This window comes from Molossus molossus, unplaced genomic scaffold (assembly GCF_014108415.1).
Source record: "Molossus molossus isolate mMolMol1 unplaced genomic scaffold, mMolMol1.p scaffold_m16_p_5, whole genome shotgun sequence".
Lineage (NCBI taxonomy): Eukaryota > Metazoa > Chordata > Mammalia > Chiroptera > Molossidae > Molossus > Molossus molossus.
Genome location: NW_023425388.1, coordinates 75,383,288 through 75,392,353, shown reverse-complemented (window position 1 = coordinate 75,392,353; position 9,066 = coordinate 75,383,288).

Genomic DNA, 9,066 nt, shown 5'->3' with positions numbered 1-9,066 from the left:
AGCCATGGTTGACAACTGCTGTTTTTTAGACTGACAATAAATAGACCAACCCTCAATACTATACTTAATTTATATTAATGAAAAAGAAAATTAAAAATAGATGTATATTTTCAAACAAACCCTTTACTTATAACTTGTACCACAATAGTTCTATCTAGTTATGCTTAGATCATCATAATTATTAAAGATGAATCATAAAAATCCTACTGATATAAGGAATTTATGTTCATTAGAGCTCTTTATGCAGTTAAGATAGTTCAGTAGGTGTAGTGAAGAAAAGTCTTAAATGCTATGCTGAGGGCAGAATAGTAACCTAATAAATAATTTACTTAAAGTCTATTCTAGATGTTCTTTCTGAATATGTTATTTTGTAGTAACTTTTTTTATCATTACCATGGAATGGAAGGAGATTATTCTCCAACCAACAAATATTTTTCTATATTACACGTTGTTGTTGTTTTTTTAATTTTTCAGAGTGATATAAAAATGTAATATTGTATTTTATGGGACTTTGCAGTAAATATCAGTTGTACAAATTGTCATACCATGAAGTATGACAACTACATGTAATAAGTGCTTATAAAAAGTGGTTAAGCTATTTCAAGTAGAAAATAGTCTATCCCTCGATGTATACTAGGAATCTTTCATTCTTATCTACTTAATTTTAGTAAATATATTGAGTATTTTTCCTGAAATATACAATATTATATTGTATATACATATATAGCATATAGTATATGTATATGTAGTACATAAATACAGTATGTATATGTATAGTAAATATTTAGGTTTTAGTTTTCTATTCACGTATACATATATGTGCATGCACATACAAATATGTATATGATTAGCAGACATTTGAACAAAATGTCCATGGAGACATTTGATCCATACCAAAAGGTCCTTAATATTTAATCCTGTCTAAAACATCCATAAACATATTTGCCATGTCAAATGGTCTATTTGGTTCTGTCAAAATGCTCATACTTAGAAAATGTCCCTGGGTTTAAATAGCCCATAATGTGTATTTATACTTCTAGTACATGGGATTAATACATAAAAAATACTATTGTATTACATTGTTTCAGTAATTGTTCTATGACTATGTTACCAATGATAATCCTTCATGGCTCTGTAGCCTGGCTAGTAATGGAACATGCGGTTAGGTAGATGGATTGGCATGGACCAAATGTCTCTACAGATATTTTCAAGGACTTCTTGCATGGACCAAATAACTTGTAAGAGTGTGTATTAAATAGAAAACCAAATAACCTGAATATTTACTATAATAAAATTGTTGTTTATATCACTAAGATGACTTCAGTATGTATTATATAATCATATTATGATGAAGAATACTGAAGGTCTCATAAAGTTAAATATCAAAACAATGTTTAAGCTTGGAGAAAAATCTCAATCTTGGCTTCTAGAATACTTTTGTTTGTTATTAATGATTATTTTTGACACAAGAAAAGTTTACCTTTCTTTTATGTTAGTCTAAATATTTACAAACTTCTGTTCTTAGCCATATTTAATCTCATCACATTTATAAATATTTGTTTGAATTACCATTAGAGAAATTATAGAGCATGTTTTAAAGCAGAACTGTGTTTTTTTGTCTTCAGTACTTCATACTTTGTACATTTTCTCTCTCTGTCTTGATGTGACCCTACACACCAAAGATAATTTACAAAGTCAGGCAGACTAATTTCGAGCAATATTTAGCTGTATCATTCATCACTGATGGGTACATATATGTGAGATTCAGTGGAAGGCAGCTCTTTATGTAACACTAAAATGTGTTACATGTGATGCTGTTAGTCCTGGCAAGCAAAATAATAATAATAATAATAATAATAATAATAATAATGTTTTACCAAGGCTGAATACTTTAGATTGCTTGTCCACAGTGCAGACTATTGTGGTATCTGTTTAATATCTCTTAAATTTTTTTTTTTTTTTTTTTAATCTTTATTGTTGAAAGTATTACAGATGTCTCCCTTTTTCCCCATTGACTTCCTCCTCCCTGCTTCTGCCCCTCTCTGGCTTTCCCCACACTCTTGTCTGTGTCCATTGGTTATTCATATATGCATATTTGTTCTTTCATTCATCTTTTCTCACCCCCCCACCCCACCCCCACAAGTTTTGTCAGTCTAACAGCCAATTTGTACTTCTTAATCCCTTCACCTTTTTTTCCCCTTCCCTTCCCCTTCCCATCTGGCAGCCAACAAAAAGTTCTGTAAATCTATGAGTCTGTTTCTGTTCTGCTTGTTCATTTGGTTTGTAGATTCAATTGTTGATAGGTATGTATTTATTGCCATTTTATTGTTTATGATTTTGATCTTCTTCAAGAGGACAACTGGTAGTGATGAACTCCTTTAGCTTTTTATTGTCTGGGAAGTAATTTATATGTTCATTGATTCTAAATGATAGCATTGCTGGGTAAAGTAATCTTGGTTATAGGTCCTTGCTTTTCATCACTTTGAATATTTTTTGCCACTCCCTTTTGGACTGCAAAGTTTCTTTTGAGAAATCAGCTGATTGTCTTATGGGAATTTGCTTGCAGGTAACTAACTGCTTTTCTCTTGCTGCATTTGAGAATATTTCTTTGTTCTTGAACCTTTTGCATTTAAATTGTGCTATGTCTTAGTATGGGCCTCTTCTAGTTCATCTTGTTTGGGACTTGCTGTGTTTCATGGACTTGTATGTCTGTTTTCTTCACCAAGTTAGGAAAGTTTTCTGTCATTATTTTTCAAAGAGGTTTTCAATTTCTTGTTTTCTCTCTCATGCAAATGTATACTTGAAGTGATCCCAGGGTCTCCTTTGGCTTCTTCTTTTTCTTTTTTGGCTGTTCTGATTGGGTGTTTTTTGCTTCCTTATATTTCAAATCAATGGTTTGCTTCTTAGCTTCACCTACTCTATTATTGAGTCCCTATAAATTACTCTTTATTTCAGTTACTTCATCCTTTACTTCAGACTGGTCCTTTTTTTATACTCTTGAGGTCCTCACTAAGTTCTTTTGGCATCCTTATAGCCAGTGTTTTGAACTCTGCATCTGTTAGATTTCTTATCTCCATTTTGTTCAGTTCTTTCCCTGTAGTTTTGTTCTGCTCTTTTATTTAGGACATGTTTCTTTTTCTCCTCATTTTGCTGCCTCCCTGTGTTTGTTTCTATGTATTAGGTAGAGCTGCTATGTCTCCTAGGCTTGGTAGGGTTGCCTATTGTAATAGGTATCCTGTAAGGCCTGGTGGCACAGCCTCCTTGATCACTCCAGCTGGGAACTCAAGGTATACCCCTCCCATGTGGACTGCACACTCTTCAGTTGTAATTGAGTTTTCATTGTTGTTGTCACCTCAGTGGGAGGGATTTACTCAAGTTGATCTGTTGTAAGTACTGGCTATATCCATTAACCACTGACCTCTGACCACCATGGAGGATCAGCTGTGCAGGGGCCCACAATACAGAGCAAGACTTACTTTATCAGGGCTCTGATGCCCACTGAGTCTACCTCTTGAGTGTGACATTTGTGGAGGTGGTTGGGCGGTAGTGCTTCAACGTGGTCTGAAGATGTCACTTGGGTGTGTTGGCTCTGGGGCCTCCTGGGAGGTGCAGGGCAATGTTAACCACTGCCTGTGTTCTACCTGGGGCCATCAGACATAAGCTACAAAGCTATCTGCAGATGGCTGCCTCTTGTGCTGAGCTTGGAGGTGCCCAGGCAAGGCCAAACTGCGAACCAAGGCCAGCTGCTGCTAGTGCCAGGCCTGGGGCCACTTATTGAGAGATATGGAGCTCACTGAGGCTACGTGCTGCTTATTGGAGATACTTTAGGAAAATCCAAAGCATGAGCCCAGAAGGCATTTCCTATGGTAAAGCCATGGGAAACAGCTTGGCTGGGCCTGAAAGCTGGGTGGGGCAGGGCCTCAGGCAATCACTAGGGAGGGGCAAACAGTGTGAGCCAGGTTGCTGTAGTCTAAGATATGGCATCCATTTGCCAACTTTGTGGGTGAAGGATTCACCAAAGGCACAACAAACAGCCTCTTCCAGCATGTTTGTCTGAGAGAAAGTTTTCTCTCCAGCTCAGCTCATGCTTTGATGCCAAACAATCCAGTTCTTTCCTATATGTCTCTGATGCCTTTCAAGCTGCCTTCCCAGTGCTGGAGCCCAGAGGGAACAAGTCTCAGGAAGTCCATGTGTGGGGCCCTTTAAGAGGATCTGCCTGGGGTTCCAGAAGCCTCAGCCTCCCTCAGCCTCAATCCCCACTGGTTTTTACAACCAGAAGTGATAGGGGGACTTCTATTCCTGTCACGAGAACCCTGAGCTGGGGAGCCCGGTGTGAGATGGGGACCTCTCACTTCTCAGTGAGGATCTTCCCGCCAAGGTGTCCCTCCTGATTTTTATCTGCCACACGTGGATGTGGGACCAACCCGTCACACCTCTGCCCCTCCTACCAGACTCAATGCGGCTTCTTTAATTTCATAGTTGTAGGGCTTTTATTCAGCTGGATTTCAAGCAGTTCTGAGTGACAGTTGTTCTGTAGTTTAGTTGTAATTTTGATGTGGTTGTGGGAGGAGGTGGGTACAGTGTTTGCCTAGGTCGCCACCTTGACCGGAAGTCCAATTTTGTCTTCTTGCAGCTGAGCTTTGTCCTTTTTTTTTTTGGTGTGTGTGTGTTTTTTTGTTTTTTTTTTTTATCCTCACTCGAGGACATTTTTTGTTCAGGTAGAGTGGGAGAGAGAGAGAGGAACAGAGAGAGAGAAACATCGATGTGAAGGGACACATCGAGTGGTTGCCACCCGCACAACCGACCAGGGCCGGGGACAAACTGCAACCGAGGTATGTGCCCTTAGCAGGAACCGAACCTGGGTCTCTCAGGACCGCAGGCCGACGCTCTAACCGCTGAGCCAAACCGGCCAGGGCTGAGCTTTGTCCTCTTTTCATGCAAGAGGCTTGTCCTTTTAGATACAAGGAGAACAGTTCCTTATATAACAACTAAGAAACAGCCTTGAAACTTTGGCTGATGTCGGATAGGCTAACGTGCAGAATGTGTCTCAGAGTCTCCATTATTCCTTTATTTGAATCCATAGCTCCATGAGAACTTGAGAACATCTAACCCTTTCATTACTTTGTATTTTCCGTCACTCGCACCTTTGTTATGCATGTTTTACCTAAAACTCTCTCTCCCCTACTCAGCATGTAAAACCTGACTCAAATCTCAGGTCACCCAAGTACATGCCTCTGATTACACTTACTTGGTGAACTTTTAGTTCTAGTAATTCCTATAGACCTTACGCTGGGCAACACATGATTTTGTACTGTCTGTACTTTTCATTTTTGCTTTCCCCATTTTTCTGTTTTCATTTTGAGTACAAGGTTTATAATTTATATATTTTTTGCATTCTCCTCAATATCAAGTACATTATCAGCCCTGTTAAGGTTAACTAATGTGTTGGATAATCCATATTTCATGGTAAATAAAATCAAACTCAGTTTGTAACTTCTGAATTAAAACTGGCAAATATTGACATGATTTCATGCTTAAAAAACATTTCTGAAATTCTCAATGTAAGCAAATTCTCTGTTCTGATCTTTTATTCTGTCAAAATCCTGAGTGTTTCATCACCCACAAGCTATAGTGCAACAATTGTATGTATGTCCTAGAACAAAAGTAGAATCCAACCCTGGAAGTTAGAATTGGCAAAGAACTGTGGTTCTGCAAATATGTGTTTGTAAAAATACTTTGAAGTTTCAACAATGATTTAGTTAAAATTTTTCTGACTGGCTAAAAGTAATTTACATCCTCACCTCCATAAATAGTTCCAAAATGATATAAATGTTGAAATTATCTAATATCAAAAAATTGGTGTTAATGATTTAAGTCATATCAAATTATTGTGATCCAACTATCTGTCAGTTTCCAGATTTGTGAATTCAGCACCATCAGGATTTCGCTGAGGCATCGTCACTCGCAAAAGCAAAGCAACAACTTGCCAGAAGTGTAATTTAACCTTACTACCAAGCTCCTGGTGTCTTTTAGAACAAGTTGCCCTATTCGATCCACAGATGCTCCCACATATAAAAAGAAGTGTCGACACTTTAAGATATCAGAGCTGTGAAGTGAAGGTCTATGTTGAGAATGTAGCATTTATCTCACTAAATTGGCTCAAGAAGAAAAAAAAAAGAATAATAGAGAAAACAGTCTTAGTAGAGTAAAATTAAATTATGAATCAGCCTCTGGGTTACTAATGTGCTTAAACTCTGAAAGTGTTTATGATTTTCAGCATAAAAGCATCCTAATATCTCTGGATTATATTATTTGGAGTTGGAAAGGAGTATCATTTTTTGTGGTGATAATAATCATATTAAATCTGCAGCAAATGGTGAAAATGGACAGGTTTGCATCAATTCTGAAATCATTGCTTTTATATGTCTTTAATACTTCTATTAAAGATCTGAATAACTATTTTCAACATGAAACATAGTCTCTTTAGATTCATATACAAATAGTGAGCTTCTTTTTCTTTTTTAAATTTATTTTTGAGAGAAAGAGAAAGGAGGAGAGAAAGAGTAACATTGATGTGAGAGACAGACAAGGATTGGCTGCCTCCTGCACACCCCCTACTGGGGATTGATCCCGCAATCAGGGCATCTACCCTGACCAGAATCGAGCTGGGACCTCTCAGTCCAGGGGATGATGCTCAATCCACCGAGCCACACTGGCTGGGCAATAATGAGCTTCTTAAATATCTCATGCCTACACCAGCCTGAAGCATTTTAAAACTGAACATAGTGAAAGTAGCAAAGTCTTCAAGATTCAAATATTGTATGCGTATATTATATATGTCTGTGACAGTGAATTAAGTCCTCATAAAATGTATCTTATCAATTTTCACAGTCTGGAATATTTAAGATCTAGAAGAAAAGGCTCTTTCCATATTGTAATTGTTGGTAAATATTAAGGCATGATCATTGTATTAGAAAATCACACTTGATAGGTTATAACACTTGCAAAAATGAAAAATATTCTACAAAGCATAAATCCAAAATTGATATTCTAAAACTAGTTTACATAAACCAAGAATGTTAGAATGTTCTATTTCTAACATTCACTGTCTTTAAAGGTTATCCTCACTTTATTAGCAATAGATTTAGCTTATTCAAAGAAATATTAAAAACCCCTTCATTTTAGCAGCACAAATGACAAATATTTCAGGAGTATATGGTTGTAAAAAAGGCCAATGCTACATGTTGTAATAATGTCTTGTTAAGCAAAAATAATAATTTATCTGTTTTTTCTCTTTTTATATTTATTGGGATGACATTGATTAATAAAATGATATAGGTTTCAAGTGTACATTTCTATGATACATCATCTGTATATTGTTTTGTGTGCCCACCACCCTAAGTCAAATCTCCTGTCACCATATATTTGACCCTCTTTCCCCTTTACTACATGCCCCCTCCTTCCCTTGGTAACCACCATCCTGTTGTCTATGTCCAGGAGTTTTTGTTTATTTGTTTTTCTTGTTTGTTAATTTGTTGCTTTCAGTTTTATATCCCATATATGAGTGAAATCATATTTTCTTAACTTTTTCTGCCTTAGTATGATATTCTCAAAGAAATAATATTTTAGAAATAAGTAATATTCAATGAGTTATTCTCATTACTTCGGGTCTCTTTATTTTGGTGGTGATTCACAGAAAGTCTAAATAATTTGTTCCAAGACTCACAAAATATTCAAAGTGATGCCTGGATTAGTCAGCCATACTACATTATTGTGAGCAAGGGATATTTTCATAAAAGGAAACTGTTGTGCTCAGTTCAGGCTTTTGCATAACGAGGACTTGCCATGTCCACAGACATGTTTATTTTGGGATGACAAGCTTCAATTGAACCATCACCTACTCTTCAATAGCTTTCCACTTGGAATAGATTCAGTAGCCACCCAGAAAGCTGCTATACATATCTAGACTGGCCTTATCTCAGCACAGACACAGTGGCCCCTAACAGGATTAAGAATGCCCCAGTGCGACTGCAGTAGGTCATCAGTGAAGCATGTCATGGAAAAGCAATGAGACTAATCCACAGCTACAAAAATAGTGTTAATAAAATAATTTAGGCCAAGTTGGTCCTTAAAACATGTTGAGAAATGGCTTCATATTTTTGAATAGGTATATTTTTAGACTTTTTAGTTTTAATAGCACAACGTCTTAGATGTGAGCATGCTGTCTTACAATGAGTCTATATCATAGAGGGTAGAGCTCAGGCTCTGCGGTAAGGTTGGCTTCACTTTGGGTCCTGTTGGTAGCTTATGATCTCTATAAGTTTGGGCAAGTTACTTAAACTTGGTAAGTCTCCCTTTCTTCATTAATAAATTTAGTAATTATATCAACCTCAAAGAGGGCTTCTAAGGCTTAAAAGAGATCAATAATGTGAAGTGCTTAGCACATGCCTGGGAAATAGTAAGTTTCAATAAGTGCTAAATATTTTTAAGATGGTCCATGAAAAAAAGTTCACAGTTGGCATAAAGGCAGACCCCACGCAGTGGTACTTACTAAACCCTGTCTTCTCAATTTGTAATGTTATATACTTCCCTGCTTAGTACAATAGAAACAAGAAAACTACAGGTTATTTCAGATCATCATCATGTACATAGATGTTTTCCACCTAATTCATCAAGTAAAACATGTGATGAGTTAAGCATAATTACTTTTAAGAAAACCATATTAATTTAATTGTTAGGATGGCCTTTATATATCAAGTTATGTTATGGACCATTTTTTTATATTTAGTAACTTAACAACATGGATTTCATTTCTCATATGAGAAAAAAAGATACACATTTTTATTAGCATACAAATGTCATGTCTAAAAGTATATCAAATACGATTGTGGAGCTGAGATTTAGTTCTTTAAAATCTAGGTGGTTTAAAGTGTCCATTATTCCACACCAACTTTATTTTACCAAATTTAGTTTTCCAAATTTCTATGAAACCACACACAGTCAAAGTGCAATCTAAGGAGCACTATATGCTAATAAAGAAAAAGAATGAGTGAAAATTAAAAAATA